Source organism: Pogoniulus pusillus, chromosome 17 (genome assembly GCF_015220805.1).
Source record: "Pogoniulus pusillus isolate bPogPus1 chromosome 17, bPogPus1.pri, whole genome shotgun sequence".
Lineage (NCBI taxonomy): Eukaryota > Metazoa > Chordata > Aves > Piciformes > Lybiidae > Pogoniulus > Pogoniulus pusillus.
In genome coordinates, this window is record NC_087280.1 from 20,706,521 (window position 1) to 20,731,392 (window position 24,872).

Consider the following 24,872-nt stretch of genomic DNA (forward strand, 5'->3'; position numbering starts at 1 on the left):
AGAGCTCATTGCTGTCTACAACTACCTGAAGGGAGGCTGTAGCCAGGTGGGGTTGGGCTCTTCTGCCAGGCAAGCAGCAGCAGAACAAGGAGGCACAGTCTCAAGTTGTGCCAGGAGAGGTCTAGGCTGGATGTTAGGTGGAAGTTGTTGCCAGAGTGAGTGATTGGCATTGGAATGGGCTGCCCAGGGAGGTGGTGGAGTCACCATCCCTGGAGGTGTTCAAGAAATGCCTGGATGAGGCACTTAGTGCCATGGTCTGGTTGATTGGCTCAGGCTGGGTGCTAGGTTGGGCTGGATGAGATTGGAGGTCTCTTCTGACTTGGTTGATTCTATGAACCTGCACTAGTATATAATACAGCTTTGCAGACATGCTTTTTGCCTCCTAAGGAGGCAGTGTGTGTGTGTGTATGTGTGTGTGTGTGTTCTAGCTGGCCAGCCTGAGAGCATGGACTTCCTTGGCTGCCTCTAAGACCTGCTCCTGACTGTGACCAGCAGCGTTTCAGCAGATCAAGCTAAAATGGTAGTGTGAAAGTGAGCCAGAAGGCTGAAGTGAAAAGCTGGTATACACTGAAACAGGAGAACTGCCATGGAGAAAGATCTTCCCTTCAGAGAAAGGCAGCCAAGACAGCAACAACTCGGTCACACCAATAAGCTACAGGAATTACATTTACAGAAGAATTTTTGAGAGCCAGGCATGTGATCCAATTTGTCTAGGAAAAAAGGATATTTCCATGGGTGAAATGCAAGTCAATCCGAGCCTCTGGGAGAGTTTCAGTTGTGAGGAGGACCAGGAAAGCTTTCTTGTCTCTTTGTTTTACATAAAACTCAGTAAGACACAGGCACAATGTCGACATAAGAACTTCCAAGGTGAGCCAATCTCGGAACTTGATTCCATTGCAAGCCTTATGTGGGCCTCAGGTCATGCTGGGCAAGAAAAGGAGAGACAAAGAGATGGGATTCTTCCTGGTCAGCTTAAGGTGGTGGCTCACAATGAGTAAACGTCAAGGGCACTGCATGACAGTTTGCTTTTAGAGGAGACAATCCCATGGATCAGTATAGGTTGGGGACTGACCTGCTGGAGAGCAGTGAAGGGGAGAAGGACTTGGGAGTCCTGATGGATGAAGTATGGCCATGAGCCAGCAGTGTGCTGTTGTGGCCAGGAAGGCCAGTGCCATTCTAGGGTGTATTAGAAGGGCTGTGCTTAGCAGGTCGATGGAGGTTCTCCTTCTCCTCTACTCTGCCCTGGTGAAGCCTCATCGGGAGTATTGTGTCCAGTTTTGGGCCTCCCAGTTCAGGAAGGACAGGGAACTGCTTGAGAGAGTCCAGTGCAGAGCCACAAAGATGATTAAGATAGTTGAACATCTTGTGAGGAGAGCCTGAGGGAGCTGGGGCTGTTTAGCTTGGAGAGGAAGAGACTAAAGGGTGACCTCATTAATGGTCATAAATATGTGCAGGGTGAGTGCCAGGAGAATGGAGCCAGGCTCTGCTGGGTGATACCCAGTGGCAGGACAAGGGGCAATGGGTGGAAGCTGAGGCATAGGAGGTTCCATGTGAACCTGAGGAAGAGCTTTTTTTCCTGTGAAGGTGACAGAGCACTGGAACAGGCTGCCCAGGGAGGTTGTGGAGTTTTCCTCTCTGTAGGTATTCAAGAACCATCTGGATGTATTCTAGTGTGATCTGCTCTGAGTGATCTTGCTCTGGCAGGGGGGCTGGACCAGATGATCTTTTGAGATCTCTTCCAGCCCCTGACATTCTGTGATTCTATTCTATGAAAACAAGTCTGGAGGAGTCACTGTCATAGCAGTGATACTTGGGTTTGTACATGGAGACAAAGGTGCCTAGAGAAAAGTATGAGAGGGGAAGAGAAAGAGATTAAGGATTGGCCTGTATGAAGCGAACACAAAATTGGAGGGTGGGGTGATCAAGTCAAGAAGAGCTGCATCAATAGAGGACTGAGTCACAGATGCTCAGAATGGATTTCAAAATATAAGCAATACTGATAAAAATTGCTGATGGGTCAAGAGGCTGGAGATAGAATACTAGGGTCAGGTTTTGGCCCCAAAAGTACAGAAGTGTTTTGCTGAGAGCTATTTCAGTGGCCTGTAAGGTTGGGCAGATAGGACAGAGAAGGTGGAGAGAACACATAGGGAAAGGGGCAGGCTCTCCAGAGAGGCAAACAAAGACAAAGGGAAATACTTAAAAATGGAAGGGATAAAGCATTGCATTGTTAGAGGTGGAGAAGAGAGAACAGTGTAAGGTTCAGTAGTATGAGAAAGGAAATGAGAGGGGGGAAACTAAAGATCAAGAGATGAAATTAGACTTCTGGGTTATAAGGGTAAGAGAAGGAGAAAAATGTTTGTGACTGTGATAGGAGAGGGAGGAAGAAAGGAAAACCAACCTGATTGAATTTTCTCTTCAGAGAAGTCAGCAAGAGCCTGTGCACTACTATAAACAAAGACAAAAGGAGGAGCATCGAGGAAGAAGAAATGCAGCCAGAAGAAGATGGGAGAGATGAGGACCAAGGGCTAGAGGAGAGGAAGAGAGTGGAGGTAAATGACTGGAAGTGGATGTGAAGCTAAGGTAAATGGCTGGAAGTAGATGTGAAGCTAAAGTAGACCAATCAAAGGCCAGGATGGGACAACCCTGAGGATAATCCAGGGAGCAGAACAGATTCCAGCTCCAGCTTGACCTGCAAAAAAAAATCACTGAATTTGTTCTAGAAGTGAGGAGCAATAAGAGGAGAATTTAAGCTACTGTTAGTAACAACATACTATTTAACAACAATCCTGATGGTACTCTGAGCTATACATCATCTGTTTCTACTAGTCTCTGAAAAGAGAGCATGCCAGAGAAGCTTAAAAGAGCACTGCCACCTTTGGCACCTACCCCAAATCAAGCCTGCAAATCCACCCTGAGTTTGAGAGCTTCTGTCCTTGAAATGTTAAACTCATTATCTAGGAGGTGTGGACAGTCTTGTGTCTCACAGAGCCAGGAAGAAATTTGACATGAGTATGTTAGAGGGGGAGGGGGAAGCAACCAAAAAACCCAGCTCCTGAGAAATGTTGAGAGCGTGTGTATTTTTGGCAGAGAATAGCAGCCAGACATGTCAGCTGATAGCATCCATAGAGCTGGAAGCCTGAAAATGAACTGCATTACAACAAACAGAGATTTCACAACTGAAAGCAGCACACTGACATTTATATTAGCTCTGTTTGACATGACCTGTCGGGTTGGGCTGGGCTGGAGCAACGCTCGGCACAGCAGCAACCTGCTTTCTGCCCCAGCCCACCAGCACCTCTGCCCTCTGCCTTTTTCATCATCCCAGGGAGGAAGGAGATCACACATAGAATCATAGAATCATAGAATCATAGAATCAACCAGGTTGGAAGAGACCTCCAAGATCATCCAGTCCAACCTATCACCCAGCCCTAACCAATCAACTAGACCATGGCACCAAGGGTCTCATCCAGTCTTTTCTTGAAGACCCCCAGGGACGGTGCCTCCACCACCTCCCTGGGCAGCCCATTCCAGTGGGAATACTCAGATGTTTTTTTGCTGCAAGAAGGCCAGTTCCTGGGCCAAATGCTCAGCTGAGCAGAGGCAGAGCTTTTACCTTGTCCTAGCCAAGGGGACAGCCAGGCCTTGGTCATCAATGAAAGTCAGAAGGGCTTGGGAGACTCCACGTAGAGAAGAAACTTGGTGACATGAGGAAAAATGCCCCTGCTCTAAGCTACTCTGCACTTTGCCACTGAACCAGACTCCTTGGACCTCGATGGAGTTACCCTGACTTACCTGATGGTAAAAGGGAGCAGAATACAGCCCAGCAAATGAGACCAGCTTTATGGGGCTTGTCTATGAGAGCAAGGGAAGTCTGGACCCTCAGTCCCTAGGGCTACTTTGGGGGCTGACTGTCAAGGTGTGTTTTTTATTGTGTGTACTGCTTGTCTGACGATAGGAACTAAATTGAGAAGAGGCTCATTTCTCACAGGCCACTGAGCAACCAGAATGTGCTAACTGTCATATGTAGGAAGCACTCAGGTGTCGGGATTGTCAAGAGAGAAAGTGCAGTGCTTTTTATTAACTGCAAGAGCAATCAGCTCTGTCTGGGTCTGCTCAGTCTTGTGGAAACACATAGTTCACACTGGGCAGTGCTCAGAGGCTTAACACAGGTATCAACACTGTGCTTCTGGTAATAACTTTACATTAGAGCTGTTGCATTACAGACTCTTGCATAGCCACAGCTCTACTTGCGGTGCTTTGCTGCTCTGAGCTCTTGAGGGCTGGAGAGGCTGAACATCGTATCATTCTATTGTGTATTTAAGCTGTGTTTTGATTTGTCCCCTGAGGTCTTTCATGGTTTATGCAAGAGCTTTTTACTCCCCTTTGCATGGCATTTTGCTGTGCTCAGAGCCTGGGTGTGCTGGGTCAGGCTCAGGCATGAGCATATGTGGCTGCTTCACAGCTTTGGACCAGAGAGATAGAGGCAGGCAGCATAGTGCATACCAGACTACAAAGAAATGGATCAGTGGAGATGATTTTAAGACACTAGTAGTCTGTTTTTAAGTGAAGAACAGGTCAACTGAGTCCTTCCCTGAAAGCTATGAAAATACCCTCAAATTCCTTCCTTTTCCCTTTCCCTTCCCCTTTCCCTTTCCTTTCCCCTTTCCCTCTCCCTCTCCCTCTCCCTCTCCCTCTCCTCCCTTTCCCTCTTCCTCTCCCTCCCTTCCCCTTTCCCTTCCCTTTCCCCTTTCCCCTTTCCCTTCTCTTTCCCTTTCCCCTTCCCCTTCCCTCTTTCCCCTTTCCCCTTTCCCCTCTCCCTTTCCCTGCAGAGGTTGTAAATCTGATATTGATTTGAATTTAAGTAGTTTGACTTGAACTAAAATTGGTTTAAATTTGACCATGATTAAAAAGACAAAGGGCAAATCACAGCTGAAAGCTGTTCCTAGCAGCCACATTGGTGCCTCTTACTGGTGTTAAAAAAGTCAAATATGGCCCAGGTTTCATTTGCATTCTGATGCTGTGTCACCACTGGGCTGTCTGAGAGGAGCTCAGAGGCTTTCTTTTCTGAGGTGGGAGATCACCAAACACCATGTGCCAAAGCCACAATCACAAGTAGAACCCTGCAACATGCATAGGAGTGAGGCCAAATAGCCCTGGAATCCTTAAATTGCATCTTCCCAGCCTGGAGGTATCAGAAATGGTTTAAGTGTTCAGTCAAGGAGTCAGTACCTAGGTGAGAGCTGCTACATTTCAAAGAACCCCAGAAATGGGGGAAACCTCTAACCTGTTGCTTCAGATGAGAGTTTTCTACCCAAGGGGATTGGTCTGTGACATTTCCCTAGCATACATTCAACACACAAATAAATATATAAGTGTAGGCAAAGTTCCAGTCTGTTCACTTCACCACTTTACCCAGGAAAAGCCTTGAGCATGGAAAGCAAGAGGCCAACAGAGATGTTCACAGCTGGCTGCAGTGCAGTGCTTGATTGCAAACACAGAAAATAGCTTTAGGAAGAAGAAAAGGTAATGCATGAGGTATGCTGCCCCCTGAGCCTCTTCCCTTTTCACGTGGGCAGATGCTGAGCAGCTCTCTCTGATGACTCCAGAGTGAAATGCTGTATGAGATGCACAGTCTCAGAGCCAGGCCCTGGTTTTGACATGGGCTGAGAGGTTTGAGGACAAGCAAAGTGAGAAGGGTGGGTCAGCTGCACAGCGGTTTGTGCCCTTAGCAGGTGCTTCAATGTCAAAGGTATTAAAGCTGGCTATTTTCAGCACTGTGCCAAGTGCTGTACAGGCTTTGTTCCTCCCCTACCCCCATTCTAATCAAATCTGTAGGCAGTGACTATGAGCTGGGCTAAGAGTTGAGCTGTCAAGTTAAGAGAGAAGCACCAGCAGCACAAACCCCTCCAGCTGGAAGACAGAGGTTCAGATGATGGCTGTGCTTGCTGGAAATTCTCTCTCCAGTCTCATCTCTCATGTTTCCCAATCTATCTCATCTCTCTGTCTCTCACAGGTGCACACACACACAGGTGTGCCCACTCTGTGAGTTATGTGCTGTAGTGCCTGGCTTTGGTGAATTGCCCCATCTTCACAGCAATTTATCTTATAAAGTAAGGGCTCCATCCTTCTGTCAGCTACATCAGTGTGTTATGGACTTCTCCAGCACTGAATATGCCTCAGCTGATTTAATCCCAGGTATAGGCAGGTATGAATTTGAGTGGAGCTGGTGAGAGTGGCAGGTGTTGCAGCTCTCAGCTCTTGGTCCCGTGTTTGAATGGTGCAAAGCTGGCCCAGACTTTGTACTTTGTCCATCATCAGAAGACTTGTTAGAACAGTGCTCTGGGCAGCTCTCTAATGAATTGGGACAATCTTGGTCACCTTTTCAAGACTAGCTTCCTTAGCAAGGCACAAACTTCAGGCCCTCACAGGTGTATAGCTTTGAGCTTTGTGTTAGACTGCCTTTCCAGGCCTAAGGATCCCAAAGAACCTAAGACTGGCTAATGCCTTCAGAGATGGCAGCTCCTCAAAAGATAAGGCAACTCCAAGATCTACAGGATGTTCTTTTTCCCCTCTTATAGAATCATAGAATCAACCAGGTTGGAAGAGACCTCCAAGCTCATCCAGTCCATCCTATCACCCAGCCCTATCCAATCAACCAGACCATGGCACTAAGTGCCCCAGTGAAGAACTTCCTCCTAATATCCAGCTGATGCCTCCCCTGGCACAACTTGAGACTGTGTCCCCTCATTCTGTTGCTGATTGCCTGGCAGAAGAGACCAACCCCACCTGGCTACAGCCTCCCTTCAGGTAGTTACAGAATCACAAAATTAACCAGGTTGGAAAAGACCTCTAGAATCATCGAGTCCAACCTAACCCTTCTAATTAACTAAACCATGGCACTGAGTGCCTCATCCAGGCTTTTCTTGGACACCTCCAGGGATGGCAACTCCACCACCTCCCTGGGCAGCCCATTCCAATGCCAATCACTCTCTCTGGGAAGAACTTCTTCCTAAAGTCCAGCCTTAACCTGCCCTGGAGCAGCTTGAGACTGTGTCCTCTTGTTCTGTCGCTGGTTGCCTGGGAGAGGAGACCAACCCCCCTCCTGGCTACAACCTCCCTTCAGGTAGCTGTAGAGAGCAATGAGCTCTGCCCTGAGCCTCCTCTTCTCCAGGCTGCTCACCCCCAGCTCCCTCAGCTGCTCCTTGTAGAGCTGTGCTCCAGCCCCCTCAGCAGCCTTGGTGCCCTTCACTGGACACGTTCAAGAACGGCAACAAGGCTGGGCAATGGCTCCCTCAGCCTCTCCTCTTGAATTGTCCTTCAGGAATTCACCTGCTCTGCCTCTGTCTCAGACAGGGAGATGTGATGAACTCACAGCCAGCAGTGAAGTGGCAGCTTGCCAAACAAATATATTTCCTACTGTGCTTCTGGGGCTCCTGTTAGCAAAACAGCTTCAAGCTGCAGTGGGTTGTTGGCCTGCATACCCTGTGGAGAGCTATGGCTGGACTCTGCGTGGCACAGCAGAGCACTCATCCTGTTCATTTCTCTCTGGTCAGACTGGAGGAGAACAATGACTCTGACAAAACTGTCTCATGCAGAGGCTGCTCATGAAATCCCCAGGGAAGGGGGCATGGTGGAGGTCTGCAGCATGCCATTGCACACATATCCTGTTGGCTTTGGAGCAAGTTAAACAAGCTGCAGGGTGATGTGATTCTGATTTCCACATCTCCTGGGTGAGATGTTGCATTGCAAAGCTCAAACCAGATCCTCAGAGCTTTCAGAGGAAGAAATCCCTCCATCATCCCACTACCACTGTGATTCATAAGACAACTTTCCAAAACTGAAAAATCAGAGGATGAAGAGAAGGGCATCCAGGGACCAAAGGACAAAGAGTTCCTTTTTTGGCAGGGTGGGGAATCTGCAAGAATTACAGTGTCCACAAAGGATGAGTGTGCCAAGCGAAGATGGAGCTCTTTCAAAGTCAGGCATCAGGTTTTCCCTGTTGCTATTTACACTGCAAGCAAACCAAAAAGCCCTCAGGAAACCACCACCACCACCAGACAACTAAAGAAGCAAACAAAAATCCAAGACTCAAAAGAATCTGTGTGACTGACACCCTTATAACAATCTTGCTTTAGATGCCAGTGGTAGGTGATGAAGAAAAGCAAGTACTTGAGGACCTCTGATGCATCGGTAACCTCTTGAAGCCAAAATCAGAAACCAGGGGAACAGGGGCAGTTTAGGTCCCCTCATTAAAGGCTAAGGTTTAAGATGCTCTGAGATGTAATCTAGACAATTTGTCATCCCTTTCTCCCCCACAGAGAGGATAATTAACACTGTAAAGTGCAGTAGGCTCTGTGTACCCCTTTCTGATGTCAGGGGCCCATTTTAAGGTCAGTGTTTGAAATGCTCTGATGCTATCAGCTGAGCTTTGGCTGTCTGTTGCTAGGATTTTACTCACCAAGGACTCTTAAGACAATGCATGTTCATTAGTTCACAAGAAGATATAATTACCCATCCAAACTGTACCATGTTTCATTTGCTACTAACCTTCTGATTCACCTGGCTGGGTGGCAATTGAGTGCATTTGCTAACTGGTGATTACCAAATTAGTTGCATGATAAACCATTTTTTTTCTCAACACACCTTCCAGGAAGAAAGAAAGGGGGGAAAAAAAAATCCCAACAAACTAAACTGAGTAATGAGTTGATCTTTTCTTTCAACGTGCTGTAATTCTTTAGTCATATAACTTGAGCCAGGTTATTAGAGGAGAAGGACAGAGCCTGTATTCCTTTGAACTCACATTGCAAGAGAGGCAAACCACAGCCAAATCAGCAAATGTAGTTCTAGTTTTTAACTCCACATTAATTATAAACCCATTCACTCTTTGTAAAGGCAGAGGCTGCAGCCTGGCTGGGGGGAGGGAATGGGGAGGGTGGTGGTAGTGGGGGGGGGGGGGTCATGTATAAATTGTCTCCCAAGGACCCCACTGAAATTTCCATAGCATTCACCATATGACACTGACGTGTGAAAATTGACATGAAGATTTGAAAATTGGGACTGAGGGAGACCAAGCATAAAATAACTTCAATTTTGCTCTCTCTCTCTCTCTGTCTCTCAGAGGAATAGTGCAGTGGACTGACCAACACAACACAAACAGGCAAAGGGAAGGGGGGGGGGGGGAACATATATATATATATATATATATTCAGAGAGAAGGATAGGAGTTATTAAAGAGAAAACACACTCCTCACTCACAGAGAGAAAGGATGATCAATGGATTTAGTCACAGAGAAATTCAAGCAGAAAATTGCTGCTGTTTTTTATCTGAGAGGCAGAAAGTTTAACCAAACCAGAATTCACTCCACTCACTCCAAGGCAAACAGGGAAGAAAACCACTGTCTTTTGGAGCAGGGGGAGAACTACTTTTGTGTGTGTGTGTGTGTGTGTGTGTGTAAATTTTTGTGCATGATTTTACAATGCTATGATGCTAAATGGATTGTAAGGTACAGTCTTCACCTCCAGAAGCCCTAAGCATAAGAAGATTTTATTCTAGGTCTTTTCTTTCTGTAGAACCCCAGGCTCTGTACACTGTCCTCAGAGGACTTATTTTTCCATCTAACTGTTTGCCCAGATTTAAAAGTCATACATTCCCAGATTTAAAAGTCATACATTCCCAGATTTAAAAGTCTTGTTACCTCTTCAGAATGAGAGTGAAACCTTACCATCAGTAAAAATGGATCAGGAAAAGAGCAAACCAGGGTTTCAGATCTGTCTCTTGTAACCTGGAGCAAAGCTGGAGGTGGAGATTGGATGTGAGGAGGAAGTTCTATGATTCTATGAAGTTGTTCAACATGAGAGTGGTGAGAGCCTGGAATGGGTTGCCCAGGGAAGTGATTGAGGTCCCATCCCTGGAGGTGTTTAAGGCCAGGCTAGATGAGGCTGTGTGCAGCCTGCTCTAGGGTAGTGTCCCTGGGTTGGAACTGGCTGATCCTTGTGGTCCCTTCCAACTCTGACTGGTTCTAGGATTCTAACCTAAGTCTTAAGGAGTTAATCATTTTGCCCCAGACATCACTGCTGTATAAACTTTCTCAGTTCCTGTTCTCTGGGCTAAATTTGTGACTCTGAATGTAGTTTTTGAGAACCAAATGTTGGTATTCTGAAGCCTCATGCCAGTGCTTGTCTATATCCATAAAATCAACCCAGCCTTAGGACTGGCCTCTACTCCTTCCAAGAAATAGATCATTTGCAGAGGCAGAGGCTACCAAAGCATCACCCAGCTGTGGAAATAACAGCAAAGTTCATCTCCTGGAGTGTAACTGCAGTTCAGAAAAGAGATATCCATCATTTTCTTTGCATTGGTTAGGTATTCAGATATTCACATCCTTGGACTACCAGTCAAAAATGTCTACTGAGGTTAGAAATTTACTTCAGACTCTCAGCAGGACCATCCTGCCTTGCAGATAGACACTGCACCTGTAAGCCCACAGAGGATTTGCAAAACCCAGATTTCCTATAATACTGCTCTTAAAATTGCAGCTCAATCTGCTCCATATAGACAACATTCACCACCATCATGAGCATGCAATGAGCATCCTGCTGTTAGTGCTTTTTAGTGTGGTTCACAAGTGGTTTGCTCCTCTCTGTCATGCCAAAGACATCTGCAAGCATGGCCAGCAGGGCAAGGGAGGGGATTCAGCCCCTTTACTCTGCTCTCATCAGACAGCACACAGAGTGGCACAATGTCCACCTGGAGACCAGTGCCAAGTGGCATCCCTCAGGGGTCAGTGCTGGCACCAGTGCTTTTTAACATCTTTGTCAGTGGTATGAACAGAGGAATCAGTGCACCCTCAGCAAGTTTGCAGATGGCACCAAGCTGTGTGGCACAGCTGACTTGCTAGAGAGAAGGGATCCATCCAGAAGCACCTGGAGAGGTAGGCTCATACCAACCTCATGAAATTCAGCAAGGCCAAGTGTAAGGTCCTGCACCTGGGTGGGCACAATCCTAAGCACAAATCCAGGCAGGGTGGCGAATGGCTGAGAGCAGCCCTGAGGAAAAGGACCTGGGGGTCTGGGCTGATGAAAAGCTCAACAGGAGCCTGCAGTGTGGGTGTAGCCCAGACAGCAACACTGTGCTGGGCTGCAGCAAGGGCAGTGTGACCAGCAGGGCAAGGACTCCCCATCTGAACTCCTGTGTGCAGTTCTGGAGCCCCCAGCACAAGAAGGACGTGGAACTGTTGGAGCCAGTCCAGAGGAGGCCACAAAGATGCTCAGAGGGCTGCAGCAGCTCTGCTCTGAGGACAGCCTACAAGAGCTGGGGCTTTGCAGCCTGGAGAAGAGAAGGCTTCCAGGAGACCTTATAGTGGCCTTCCAGTATCTGAAGGGACCCTACAGGATGGCTTGGGAGGAAGTATTGACAAGGTCTTGCAATGACAGGATGAGGAGGAATGGGTTTAAACTGGCAGAGGGGAGATTCAAAGTAGAAGTTAGGAAGAAGTTGCCCAGGGAGGTTGTGGCTGCTCCCTCCCTGGAGGTGTTCAGGACCAAGTTGGATGAGACCTTGAGCAACCTGTTCTAGTGAGAGGTGTCCCTGCCTATGGCAAGGAGTTGGAACTGGATGATCTTTGAGGTCCCTTCCAACCTAAACCATTCTCTTCTATGATTCTATAATAGAAATGGAAGTCCATACAGTTCTGCTGTCTGTGTATATAGACAGAGATAGTGATGAGACAGAAACACAGATGGCTTCAGCTTTAAAACTAACTGTTCTCTAGTTCTAAGGTCCTAAGGTCATTCTTAGTCTGAGAGGATGCACTGTACAGTCTTCAACACTCTGCTGTCTCACCAGACTATTTTTCTCTGGCTTACTTTATTTTATTTAGCTTTGTGGCACATAAGGTTCCTTGTGCTTGCTGATATGATGATCTACAAGACCAGTGTTCACATGCTATGGGTCTCATTTATTACAAAGTGAAGTATATAATAATGAAAAATAGCTACAGCTATTCCTTCTCTCTCCAGGGTATCTCAGCACCCTTATGGATGACCGCACACATAGTCAGCACCATAGAAACAAATGGAGGGGAAATGGCAGTGCACTGCTCAAAGCTGGAGGACTGAGTGCCTTTGGTCTAGGAGCATACTTGATCCATAGCTTCTGTTGAAGGCATATTACAGAGTGCAGTGAAAAAAAAAAAAAGGGCATTTATATATTTTGAAACAGCAGGTCTGGATGTGGAGCAGATGAGCCATGGAGGAAGGTGGGCAGCGAGCAGAAAGGAGAATTCTCTATTAGGAGGGTCCAGAGGAAGCATTTGTCAATAAACACCTGGAGGATTTTCAAGAGCATCCAAAGGAAAATGCCCCAAGATTCATAGACTAACACAAGATCTGCCCATCATGGGCTCTTAATGCTCTGCTGAGCATGAAAACAACAGCCTGGAAACAATGTGAAAAGGCCTTGCAGGTAATTTCACAGGGTAGCAGGGAATGGCAGGCTTCTTGTAATTCACTGGCAACAACAGTTAGTTTGAATTAGATGCAGCTTCTGTGTGTCCCACACTGACAGCTCTTTATGCATTTTGTGCTTTGCCTCATTGGATGTAGTTATGTAAAGTTCTAGGGGTTGGAGTTGCACTCAGAATATGGCTTTAAACGTTTTCTTGTGACTAAGAAAACCAGAAAGGTACAGTTAAACAAACAAAAAAAGACACTTGATTTTTTTCCCATAGAATCATAGAATCAACCAGGTTGGAAGAGACCTCCAAGATCATCCAGTCCAACCTAGCACCCAGCCCTAGCAAATCAACCAGACCATGGCACTAAGTGCCTCATTCAATCTGCTCTTGAACACCTCCAGGGACAGTGACTCCACCACCTCCCTGGGCAGCCCATTCCAATGGGAAATCATTCTCTCTGTGAAGAGAGAGTGATCATCTGATTCCAGCAGCTGAGGCCTTAAGGAGTAGCAGGAGAATCACAGAGTCACAGAATGTTAGGGGCTGGAAGGGACCTCCAAAGTTCAGCCAGTCCAACCCCCCACCAGCGCAGGGTCTCCTAGACCAGATCACACAGGAACACATCAAGGCAGGTTTTGAGTGTCTCCAGAGAGGGAGACTCCACAACCCCCCTGGGCAGCCTGTTCCAGGCTTCTGCTACCCTCACAGGGAAAAAAATTCCTCCTCCTGTTTACATGAAACTTCCTATGCCTCAGCTTCCATCCATTGCCCCTTGTGCTGTCCCTGGGCATCACCCAGCAGAGCCTGGCTCCAGCCTCCTGCACTCACCTTTATGTATTGATACCCATTGCTGAGGTCACCTCTCAGTCTCCTCAACTCTAAGCAGCACAGCCCCAGCTCCCTCAGGCTCTCCTCATAAGAGATGTTCCATTCCTTCATCATCTTTGTGGCTCTGTGCTGGACTCTCTCAAGCAGTTCTATGTCCCTCTTGAACTGTGACACCATGGTCTTGAACATAGTGCCATGGTCTAGTTGATTGGACAGGGCTGGGTGCTGGGTTGGAATGAGTGATCTTGGAGGTCTCTTCCAACCTGATTGATTCTATGCTTCTATGAGCAGCATTCCTATGAGGACAGACTGAAAGAGTTGGGGCTGTTCAGTCTGGAGAAGAGGAAGCTCCCAGGTAACTTTATTGTGGCCTTCCAGTGTCTGAAGGGAGCCTACAAAAGAGCAGGGGAGGGTTTTATTAGGCTCTCAGGGAGTGACAGGACTAGGGGGAGTGGAGCAAAGCTGGAGGTGGGGAGAGTCAGAGTGGAGGTGAAGAGGAAGTTGTTGAGCATGAGAGTGGTGAGAGCCTTGAATGGGTTGCCCAGAGAGGTGGTTGAAGCCCCATGGTTGGAGGTGTTTAAGGCCAGGCTGGATGAGTTGCCCCTGCCCAGGGCAGGTTGGAACTGGCTGATCCTTGTGGTCCCTTCCAATCCTGCCTGATTCTCTGATTCTCTGAAATGAATTGCTGCCATTTTGTGAGAAAGGATGGAAGGTTCACCTCGATTACTACTACAGAGAAATGTTTTCAAGGTTCCTTTCAACTCCATAGCAATAGTAGCAAATAGTTTGCAACCTATCCTGAATATTTTAAGTAGGAAAAGTGATATTCACAGAAGAAGAATAAAAAACTAAGACAGATACAGGCCATTGGGGTGCAGCATAATTGGCACTCAGCCCCAGCCAGAGAGGTTGGAAGTACATCCAAGCTTTCTCTGAGTTTGACCTAGGGCATATATTGAAGTTGGAGAGGGTTTAGTGAAAGCTCATTTTCTTGGGCTATATAGCTCTGTCATGATTCAAAAGCTTCACAAACAGCTTCAGAAGACAAAGTGGAGGAATAATGTTCACACAGCTCTGAATGTTCACACAGCTCTGAAATCACCACTCGTAGCAGTTTGAAAACACAGTGGCTTGATGATTGTGGTTAGTTTTCATCTGTGTGTGTTTTAAATAGGTTTATATACATGAAACTCCATACTTTTATATGTACTTCTTGTTTGATAGGTATATGGTGACCTATTGTGGCCTTTCAGTATCTTAAAGGGGCCTACAAGAAAGCTGGGGAGGACTTTTTAGGCTGTCAGGTAGTGATAGGACTGGGAGCAATGGAACAAAGCTGGAAATGGTTAGATTCAGGCTGGATGTTAGGAAGAAGTTCTTCAGCATGAGGGTGGTAAGAGTCTGGAATGGGTTGCCCAGGGAGGTGGTGGTAACCCCATCCCTAGAGGTGTTAAAGGTCAGGCTGAGTGAGGCTCTAGACAGCCTGATACAGGGTAGGGTGTCCCTGCCCATGGCAGGGAAGTTGGAACTAGATGATCCTTCCAACCCTGACTGATTCTATGATTTTATATCTGTAGGTGTGTACATAGAATTATTCCTTCATTGGAACCAAAATTGGGATTTTCCTTTAGTGGAATATTTCCTTTACTGTAAAACAGTTTTAAAATCCAACAAGCAAAAGAAGTCACTGTGTGAAGAACAGAAAATCTAAAAGATCAAATTTCTCAGAAGGAAAAGCAGATTAACCTGCAGTGATTTTCCCAAGTGCTGGTTTGCAGTGAATTAACGAGGCTTCTGCATTTGGAAGCAGAAAGTGAAGGCAGAAACTATCTGAGCAATCTGAAGTTAGATGACATGGGTAAAATCAACTCAGTTTGGAGGAGAAATGACCCTCCCTGGTTTGAAGGCATCACATTTTTTCACAGACAGACAAGGCTTCTTAAGGACATTCTTGATATCTTAATACCTCAATCTTGTTCAGTGTCATTCCTGAATGAGACCATTGTTGAGGCAACAGTGAGTTGCATAGCTCCATCAACCTTCTTTAATTTGCTTGGAGATTATGGGAAAACCTCTATAAATCAGTTTTATGACCTCATGAAAAACTTACAGTTGTATGGCATCACTCGCATGAATTATGAGATAGCCACAAAAAGGACCAAAGATGTCAAGGACACCAAAGTGAAGCTTTATGTACCCTGGGACAGAACACTGCTTTTCTCAGATCTGCAGTTGGTAGAAATACCAAAGGCAGGCAGAGAAGCTAGAAAGTCTCCTGAACAAGGAGGTAGTGATTTGGAAAGGCTGGGAAGGAATTGTTAAAATAGGCTTGATGAGGGTCGTTAGTCTGAAGATGTAGCAATTGAATTCTTCTTTATTAAAGAGAAAAAGGAGATTGTACACTCAAAACAAAAAAAAATAATGGGGAAAAAAAGTGCAGGTCAAATAATCAGAATGCATTTTATTTTTCAAACCAACTATTTTTAGCTGCTTGCATAGGGTCTTTTTTTTTTTTTTTTTTCTGGGAGACTTCATACAGCTGCAGTTCCAACCAAGCATTTGTATTTTCACAAAATAGACCTCCAGATGCTCTTTGCTCACATTTCCTTCTGCTTTCACACTGCACCTCAACATGGGGCTCGTGTTTGGAAAGACCTCATCCAAGCAGCATGGACTTTAGGATGTGCAGTAAACCAAAAGCAAAGCCTGAGTTTTGCAAATATGGGTGAGATCTTTCATGGTAGCATAAAATAGCATAGCATAGCATAGAATAGAATAGAATGGAATAGAATACAATAGAATCAAGCAGGTTGGAAGAGACCTCCAAGATCATCCAGTCCAACCTGTCACCCAGCCCTAGCCAATCAACCAGACCATGGCACTAAGTGCCCCAGCCAGGCTTTTGTTCAACACCTCCAGGGATGGTGACTCCACCACCTCCCTGGGCAGCCCATTCCAATGCCAATCACTCTCTCTACCAACAACTTCCTCCTAACATCCAGCCTAGACCTCCCCTGGCACAACTGGAGACTGTGTCCCCTTGTTCTGTTGCTGGTTGCCTGGAAGAAGAGACCAACCCCACCTGGCTACAGCCTCCCTTCGGGGAGTTGTAGACAGCAATGAGCTCTGCCCTGAGCCTCCTCTGCTGCAGGCTGCACACCCCCAGCTCCCTCAGCCTCTCCTCACAGGGCTGTGCTCCAGGACCCTCCCCATCTTCGTTGCCCTTCTCTGGACACATTGCAGCACCTCAACATCTCTCTTGAACTGAGGAGCCCAGAACTGGACACAGTACTGAAGGTGTGACCTGACCAGTGAGATGAACAGATGGAGGTCAGGATCTTTGGCAAGTTAGAGGTAGAGAGAGCCACACATGCCCTAACCATTGTTTGGTTGGTTCCATCAGCACTGAGACACTTCATAGCATCAAAGTGATTTTTACACTACTGCTTTTTTGGAGGAGAACTGAATGAATGATTCTGGCTGTGCTAAACGACCCATGCCAATTTTTTGAGGGGGGCACACCAATATTTGTCTTTACATTTTAATTTTCTCACATATACTAGAGAGTTATAGGAGGGAGGTAAAATAAAACTGAGCCCAGGCAAAATATTTTGGTTTTGTCAAGACATTTTTTTTCTCTTTTATTGACACCAAATAGATCTTAAGATATTTCTTGGCATGAGGACTGAATGTTTCCATTGTCACTCCCATTCAGAACAGATCAGGCTCCCAAATTTCAGCCTCTCAGTGCTGAATAAATTGTTTATTCTCTGTCAGTGGTGGTAAGGCTCAGCTTAAGCAGCCTAAACATAACCCTGCTGTGACTTGCCAGAATAGGAGAGGCAGAAGTTCTTGGGCGCACCTTGAGTAAGCCTTGGCAAGGCTGATGTCCTCTTACCTTCCTTCTGTCCTCTGTAGTCTAGTGGTGCAGAGTGGGGACACAAATGTAGCTCTGGAGCAGCTGTGGAGGGAAGATATTGCTAATACTGTGTTGGTTCTGCTGCATCAAAATGTCCTGCAGACACTGAAGGTGGGCTCAGAGTCTGTCTTCTCTCCTACCTTCCCCTCTTCCTGCTTCACTGCAGATACACCTGGGACTGCTTTTGCACCTTAGAGCTGAGCAGACTTTTAGTCCAGGAGAGAAATAGCCACTGGATACAAGACACCAGGGTCCAGCAGTGGCATTTAAATGAGCACATTTTAGCAGATCTCAGCATCTCTCTTTGGCACAGAGAAGTGAGACAGATAGATAGACTTTCTGTCTTTCCTTCTGAGGTCTGCTCAGCTGGCTGCTTCCTCTAATCTTCTCACTCAGGCCCTGCTGTTTGAGTTCCTTTTCTCTTTTGTTTCCCCCTGCCATTATTCCAGGTGGTTACCCATCCCATTTCACTTATCCCACAGTGTCACCTGGCTACTGCCAAAAACTGCTCTGTTTTCCCTCCTGTTGTGTTCACTCTTCTTTAACTTTTAATCTCAGGTGTGCTGAACAGTCAATGATGAAGCTTTCAAGATGTTAGAAAGTAAACTGCTGGAAGAGGTCAGCAAGAGCAGGAACCAATAAAGCAGGGGAAGGAAGTTTGCTACATAGGAACAAAGCAATTGGTAATGCTGTGAAATGGTTGGGTCAAACGAGGGCTGTGCACAAATGAAAAGATTCACCTCCAAACACCTGAGAAGTTTACCTAACCTGCTTTTCCTCGACAGGAGCTAGGCTGTTGCCATGAACCACTGCTAACAGCTTTACACCCTGCTTTATTTGTACATCTCCGGACCCACATGAGCATCTGGCCAGCACCAGCAGGGTGGATTCCTTTCTCAAATGAAAATCCTTAAATCCGATAAGCCTCCTGCTTCCTTTTCTCTTCTATTCATTGCTGCTTATTACCTGAAAGGTGTGATTCAAGTCTAAGTTTCCAATATCCCCTCTTAGCACTCTTAGCACCAGTAAAGCCATTGAATTCAAAGGGGTGGTCACTGATGTACAGGATTGCTCAGTGTAAAGGCAGCCTCATTGAGGTCCTACTGAGTCAGACAACAATCAGACACTTCAGCTCCCATTAGCTAGAGCAAAATTCCCAATATGCCAGGGGAGGAAGGCTTGCTTACAAAAGGAAGATGGGTTTTTTTATGATGGATTTTACATCTGGATGCCCCAAACTTACCCAGGAATTTAACAAAAGAAAAAGGAAAGAGGAAAAAGAAGACAAGAATTATCTGTTGGCTCAGATCAATCCCTTCTCACACTTAGCAAAGGGGTTTTTCTTTTAAATGGGTAAAGTTGTTGGCCAAAAAGGCCAACAGCATCCTGGCCTGTATCAGCAATGGTGTGAGCAGCAGGAGCAGGGAGGTGCTCATGCCCCTGTACTCAGCACTGGTGAGACCACACCTTGAGTACTGTGTCCAGTTTTGGTCACCACAGCATAGGAGGGACATTGAGGTGTAGAGCAGGTGCAGAGAAGGGTGACAAGGCTCTGGGGAGGTCTGGCAAACATGGCCTATGAGGAGCAGCTGAGGGAGCTGGGGGTGTTTAGTCTGGAGGCTGAGAGGGGACCTTACAGCCCTCTACAGCTACCTAAAAGGAGGTTGTAGTGAGGCTGGGGCTGGTCTCTTCTCCCAAATGACTAATGATAGGACAAGAGGAAATGGCCTCAAGTTGCATGAGGGGAGGTTTAGATTGGCTGTTGGGAGGAAGTTCTTTCCTGAGTAAGTGGTCAGGCACTGAACAGGCTGCCCAGGGAGGTGGTGGAGTCACCATTCCTGGAGGTGTTAAAAGGAGAGAGGATATAGAGCTTGAGGCTATGGTCTGGTGATGAAGGATGCTGGGCTGAAGGTTGGAGTGGATGATCCTGGTGGTCCTTTCCAACCACAGCAATTCATAGTGGTTAGATGTTGTGCTGAGGGATTTGGTTTAGTCAAGGACTTGTGAGTGTGGAACTAATGATTGGACTCAATGAGCTTGAAGGGCTCTGCCAGTCTAAGACATTCTGTGCTTCTGTGCAACCCAACACCAACAGCTGTTGGAGGCATTTTGGGCACAGTATTTTAGTCTCCTCTCTTTTCCTCTCTGGTGCAGCAGTGGCAGTGCAAGAGGAAACACATTTTTCCTCTTTTGACACTTGCCAGCCAATGTGCTGCTTTGGCTTTGCTTTTGGTACAGCTCTGTGTGCTAGTTTGAGCCTAGCTGGGATATTTTGATGAGAGGAATTAGATTATAAGCTGTGAAAAGAAAACAGTGGTGATGGCTACTGCACTTATAGGCTTGCTGAGATAGGTAAGAACAAGAACACAAACATAGATACCAGCCTCTGGGCTTTGGGCTGCACTTTTCTCTCTAACTTGCTGTCTGACTAATCCTGTTTCCTAACACCTTGAACGTAAGGCAAAGTCTGGGGCAAGGTAGAGGGGTGGGAAGAAGGTAGAAGGGTGGTCAGGAGCCCCTCCTGGGGATGCTGGCTTCTGGGAGGGCTGTTGTGTTTCTGTATTACCTTTTTAACGTGTCTATTTCTGTATACAGCTGTAGATGTTGCAGATATCTGCTTGTATATAGTGCTAAGCTGTAAATATAAAGCTTCATTCATTCAATTTCCAGAATGGCTGAGTCTAGTCTGGGTGATTTTCTTAAGTGGGGGGGGGGACAGGTAACACCCAAATCTTCACACTCTGTGATAACTTTTCCATGCAATGTCCATAGGAAGTAGAAAATTTGCCTGTCAGTGCTGTCGCTGACCTCCTCTAAGGAAGTGTGCTGATATTTCCACAGTGGCTGTGCAAGACTGACCTGAAGGGAATGAAATTCCTAGAGTCTTGTTCAGATGGCCAATTTGACATGATTTTTTCCCTTCTCTGGGAAGGCAGCCAGCCTGCCAGCTGCAGCCTGAGCCACCCCTTGGTAGACCTTGGTGGGGGGTGTGGGGGGAGGCACTTCCCTAGACCTCAATGAGGGCAGCCTTTATTAAAAGGAGAATTACAATATTAATATGAAAATTATTTTCTTGCTAATGACAAACCCCTCTAGTTTCCTCATCCTTGGAAGCAGTTTTATACCCAACTATGCCAACCTCAATATTGTCTCAGATGGCTACTTGCTCCCTGGAGGCCCTCAGGGGAACGACCTTATGTCCCTCTACCTTTGATAAAGCACTGCCTGCATGCATATAAATCAATTAACATCATCATCTTATGCTAATTTTGAATTTATATGGCATGCTGGAAATAAACAGGGGTGTTTATGCCTGTCTAGAAGAGAAAACACAATGACAAGCATCCCTCCTCCCCACCATACACACACACACACAAACACACCCACGCCGCTATGCACACACACGTCGGGATCCAGCAAGCCCTTGCCCTGCAAGGAGCCTTCATTTAGCTGCTTCTGCTTTCTCTCTTTTCTAGAGGGATTTGGACAAGCAGAGCAGCCAAAATAGCACCATGCAATGCACAAGCCATTTGCTCTCTTTTGTTACTGTCATTCGTGTTCCTGGTGGTGGTGGTGGTGTTGTTCTGGTATTGCTTTCTTTAATTTAGGATACTCTGAGGGTTGTGGTGTTACCAGACTGACAAGGAAAAGACATTTTGAAGTGGAAAAGATTACTCTATTCATGAAGATTGTTACCTTTTATAGCCTGACTGTCCACAAGAAACAGCACAACACAGCCTCACCCTGCCCCAGTAGCGAGCATGACTTACTGGTGTTAATGGTGAAGAGCCACTCCAAAGAGCTGGGTCTGGACAACAGCAGGGCATGCAGCTGTGAACACATCCAGGAGGGAAACCAAGCCTCGAGATGGAGCAAGATTGAAAGTTTCAGCAGCTTCTGTAATCAGGCAGAGTGAAAATTTCCCTCTTGACCTCTTCCCTGGCAGTCACTGGCAGTCGTGTGAACCGTTCCTACACAGCAAGCAGACACCCTGCTTGCAGGGCACTTTCAGGCCCTGCAAGCTCATCATCAGCAGAAGCTTTTTGTGTTTCATTCTGGAGGACTTCCTCTTGCCCAGGCTGTGTTGGTGTCTGGACAAGGAATTGAGTGTGAGGATGCTATTCAGAGAGCAAACTACTTCAGGATACAACATGTTTTAGTGCAAGACATGCAAAACTGTGTGCTGAGAAGCTATTCTCTGCCACTGACATATCACTATGATAACCATATTCATGAACTAGGGATAATTTTTATCTCTGATTAAAGCTGTAAGCAGGCACAACTCTTTCCCAGTTGACAGCTCTGGGCAAGGAATGGATATGGCAGAATTGTCTAAAATACAAGTCAATTTCCTTGGATCCTGCAGTTCTCATCAACATGGGCATTTTCTGATGTTCTGATTTACTTAGCAGCAGTGCCCAAGCCTTTTATGCCAAGGCAAAGAAAAACAGAGGACATATGCTGAAAAAATTGTAACTTGGTCCCCTAATCAAGTGCTGGCTCCATCCTGTATCCTGCTATAAATTGTAATCTACATTGTGTCTGCTGTACACATGTCGTTATTCTTTCCTCTGGTGTCTCAGGCAGCTCTGCCTGATTGCATTTAAATACTTCTTTTAAGTCATTATAGGTTCTCCTCTTATTTTCATGTTGCTTGGCTTGGTAGTTATCTCCTTTTCTTATTGGAAGAGAAATCCATGGATAGTTTTATTCTTCATATCCTAGGAACCAATTAACTTCCAGCATCCTCCAATGCCATCCCAATAAATAGAGGCAGCTCTGGCCATATTTCCTTCCAGAGGGAGACCAGGATGTTCAGTCAGTTCTCAATCCAGTCTTTGCACTACTTCATGGTTGAGCTATTCAGAGGATGGTCCCAGCTGAATCACTGCCCGCTTGCCTGATTGCTGTCTGTGCTGCTCTCCTCAATGCTTTTCTATTACACTCAGAATATCTGTGAATTCTTTGCACTCACAGCCCACAGAGACTCTATCTCCAGCATTATTGGGATGAGAACATCTCTTGTTGGAGGAGAAGAGCTGAGGGGCTTTCTTATTTTTGTTGTTTTGGTGGTAGCATACACCCATCTTTTCTTTCCTTCATGTAGCCTCCCTATTTCCTCCTGACTAATCCACAAAATACCCTTACAATTATTTGTCTTCCATTAAAAAATGGTCTAGGCTGCCCCTTGTACAATCTGGAGCCAGGAATTAAAACACCATAGAGCCTTCCTATGAGCAGCTGTCCTAAAATGAGAATGAGGCACAGGCACACCCTGGGCACAGCTCTTCCTTAAGTTACATGGCTCCATCTCTCTTAAATATCCTCAGCAGGTCTCACAAGGAGCTGTGGAGAGCCATTACATTCATTCAAGACTGTACAGTCATGCAGTGTAAAGCTTCCTTGCTGCTTGGGGCAAAGGAGCAGAGCCAGCATCAGGCACACACAGACAGGTGGTTGCTTAGGTTGACAAACTGATGGAGAAGCAGCCAGGTGGAGGTTGTTCTCTTCTCCCAGGCAACCAGCAACAGTATGAGGGGACACAGTCTCAAGTTGTGCTGGGGAAAGTATAGGCTTGATATTAGGAGGAATTTCTTGACAGAGAAAGTGATTTGCCATTGGAATGGGCTGCCCAGGGAGGTGGTGGAGTTGCCATCCCTGGAGGTGTTCAAGAAAAGACTGGATGAGGCACTTAGTGCCATGGTCTAGTTGACTGGATAGAGCTAGACTGGAGGATGGTTGGATAGGTTGGACTGGATGATCTTGGAGGTCTCTTCCAACCTATGATTTATGGTGGTCCCCACCTTTACATGTGGCTGTACTCTGTGCTTCTGTGCTTTGCCCTGCTTTTGCTAAGCCTCTGTCCTTCAATGGGGGAGAAGGCAAGTTTCTGCAGGTGGTTGCATTCCCCCGGACAGAAAGAGTTATGTGACTGAAAGTTGGCTGAGTCCTGCTATTGCTTTACACCATCCCAGCTGGTAGCACTACGTCATTCCTGCAGAGCTGGGCAGGTGTCTCAGCACTGGCAGAGGGGGAGGGCAGGGATCAAGCATGAGTCAAGGTCAGGAACACAAGAAGCAATGCTAGGGGAGAGAGAATGCATCACAAGCAGTGGGGAGCTGGCTCCACGTTAAGCCCAGGAGCAGCTCAGGGAGGATGCTGTGAAAGTGAGCCTACCCAACTATGGCCATAAAACTGGGCCTTCTTCTGAAGAAAGGTGGAGAAATGAGACATCCTTCAAACAGCAGAGCACTGTTCTGGATAGACTGCTGAGGAGGAGCCTGCTGAACAGGAAGGCAAAGAGATTCAGGACGGGTGGCTGTGACAAAGACACAGTGAAGGACGGAGTGCGAAATCTTGCTGGCCATTGGCAAGAAAATCCTCCGTTTGTGAATCTAATAGGCGTGTGACACACACATGGTGGCACTAGTTGAGTCGTCCCATCTGGCCCTTCTGATAAATCAAGAGCCTTTAAACCAAGGAAACCTCTGAAAATACCCACTGACAAGAGCTGAGAGTGTTGAGAGAAAGTAAGACAACTCCAACTGTGTCTGCAGAGGCTGTGCTTGATGCTAACAGGTGGTGATGAACATTGAGTGATTTAGAGCTCAGAGGGGAATAGGAATCTGAAAGATCAAGTATCATTCCAAAACACAGACGGACTTTGGGACCTGAACATTCTGGCATGAATTCTTCCAGCACAGAGCTGAACATGAAAATGGGGAGGGGAAATGGAGAAATCAGCTCCAGTTCACAATTCCTTCCCTTCAAGTTCTGTTTGTTACAGAAAGAAATTATCAGCTCACTTGATATGCCAACCTCTTTGAAAAGCACAAGAATACAAAGCAATGCCTGCTTTTGTTCAGATCTTAGACCCATATTCAAAATCTCTTTCTTTCTGTCAACAGTAACTTACACCCTTTAGACATTAAAGTTGCAGTGACACTGAAACCCACGCCCTACACAAATGCTGATTGGCAGGATGGAGACTTGCAGAGGATCTACAAGTGATTTATGATTGCAATTCAATGGCTCTTGTCAATATGCTTTATAAACAGCCTGGTTTGTTGAATTGCTGCATGCATCACTTCTGCAAAGAAACATGCAGGTCTCAGGTGCTCTGCACTCAGTGAGAGCTCTGCAAGGCATTGAGGAGCTGAAGGAGAAGGGGTGGGGTGAAATGAAAGAGAAGGTCTGGAGAAGTGATTATTTATTTCCCCAAAGCTGCAGGAGTGAAGTTCAGCAACCTAAGAAGCTCCTTGGCTTGGCAAACCCAGATTTTGCCACAGGAAAGCACATTGGGGCTCCCTTGCCACTACCTCCAATATCACAGAATCACAGAGGTTGGAAAAGGTCTCTAAGATCATTGAGTTCAACCTATCACTTAACATTTCTAATTATCTAAACCATGGCACTAAATGCCTCATCCAGCCTCTTCTTCAACACTTCCAGGGATGGTGACTCCACTACCTCCCCAGGCAGCTCGTTCCAATGCCATTCACTCTCTCTAGGAAGAACTTCTTCCTAAAGTCCAGCCTAAGCCTGCCCTGGCACAGGTTGAGACTGTGTCCTCTTGTTCTGTCACTGGTTGCCTGGCAGAAGAAACCAACCCCTGCCTTGCTACAACCTCCATCCCTGGAGGTATCACAGTATCACAGTATCATCAGGGT

General features: G+C 46.4%; 1 long non-coding RNA gene across 1 annotated transcript in view; it reads right to left on the reverse strand.

The window, feature by feature from the left end:
- The window catches only part of LOC135183158 (uncharacterized), a 36,544-nt gene that overhangs the window by 785 nt on the left and 10,887 nt on the right, over window positions 1-24,872 (reverse strand). The gene's annotated exons all lie outside the window — the stretch shown is intronic.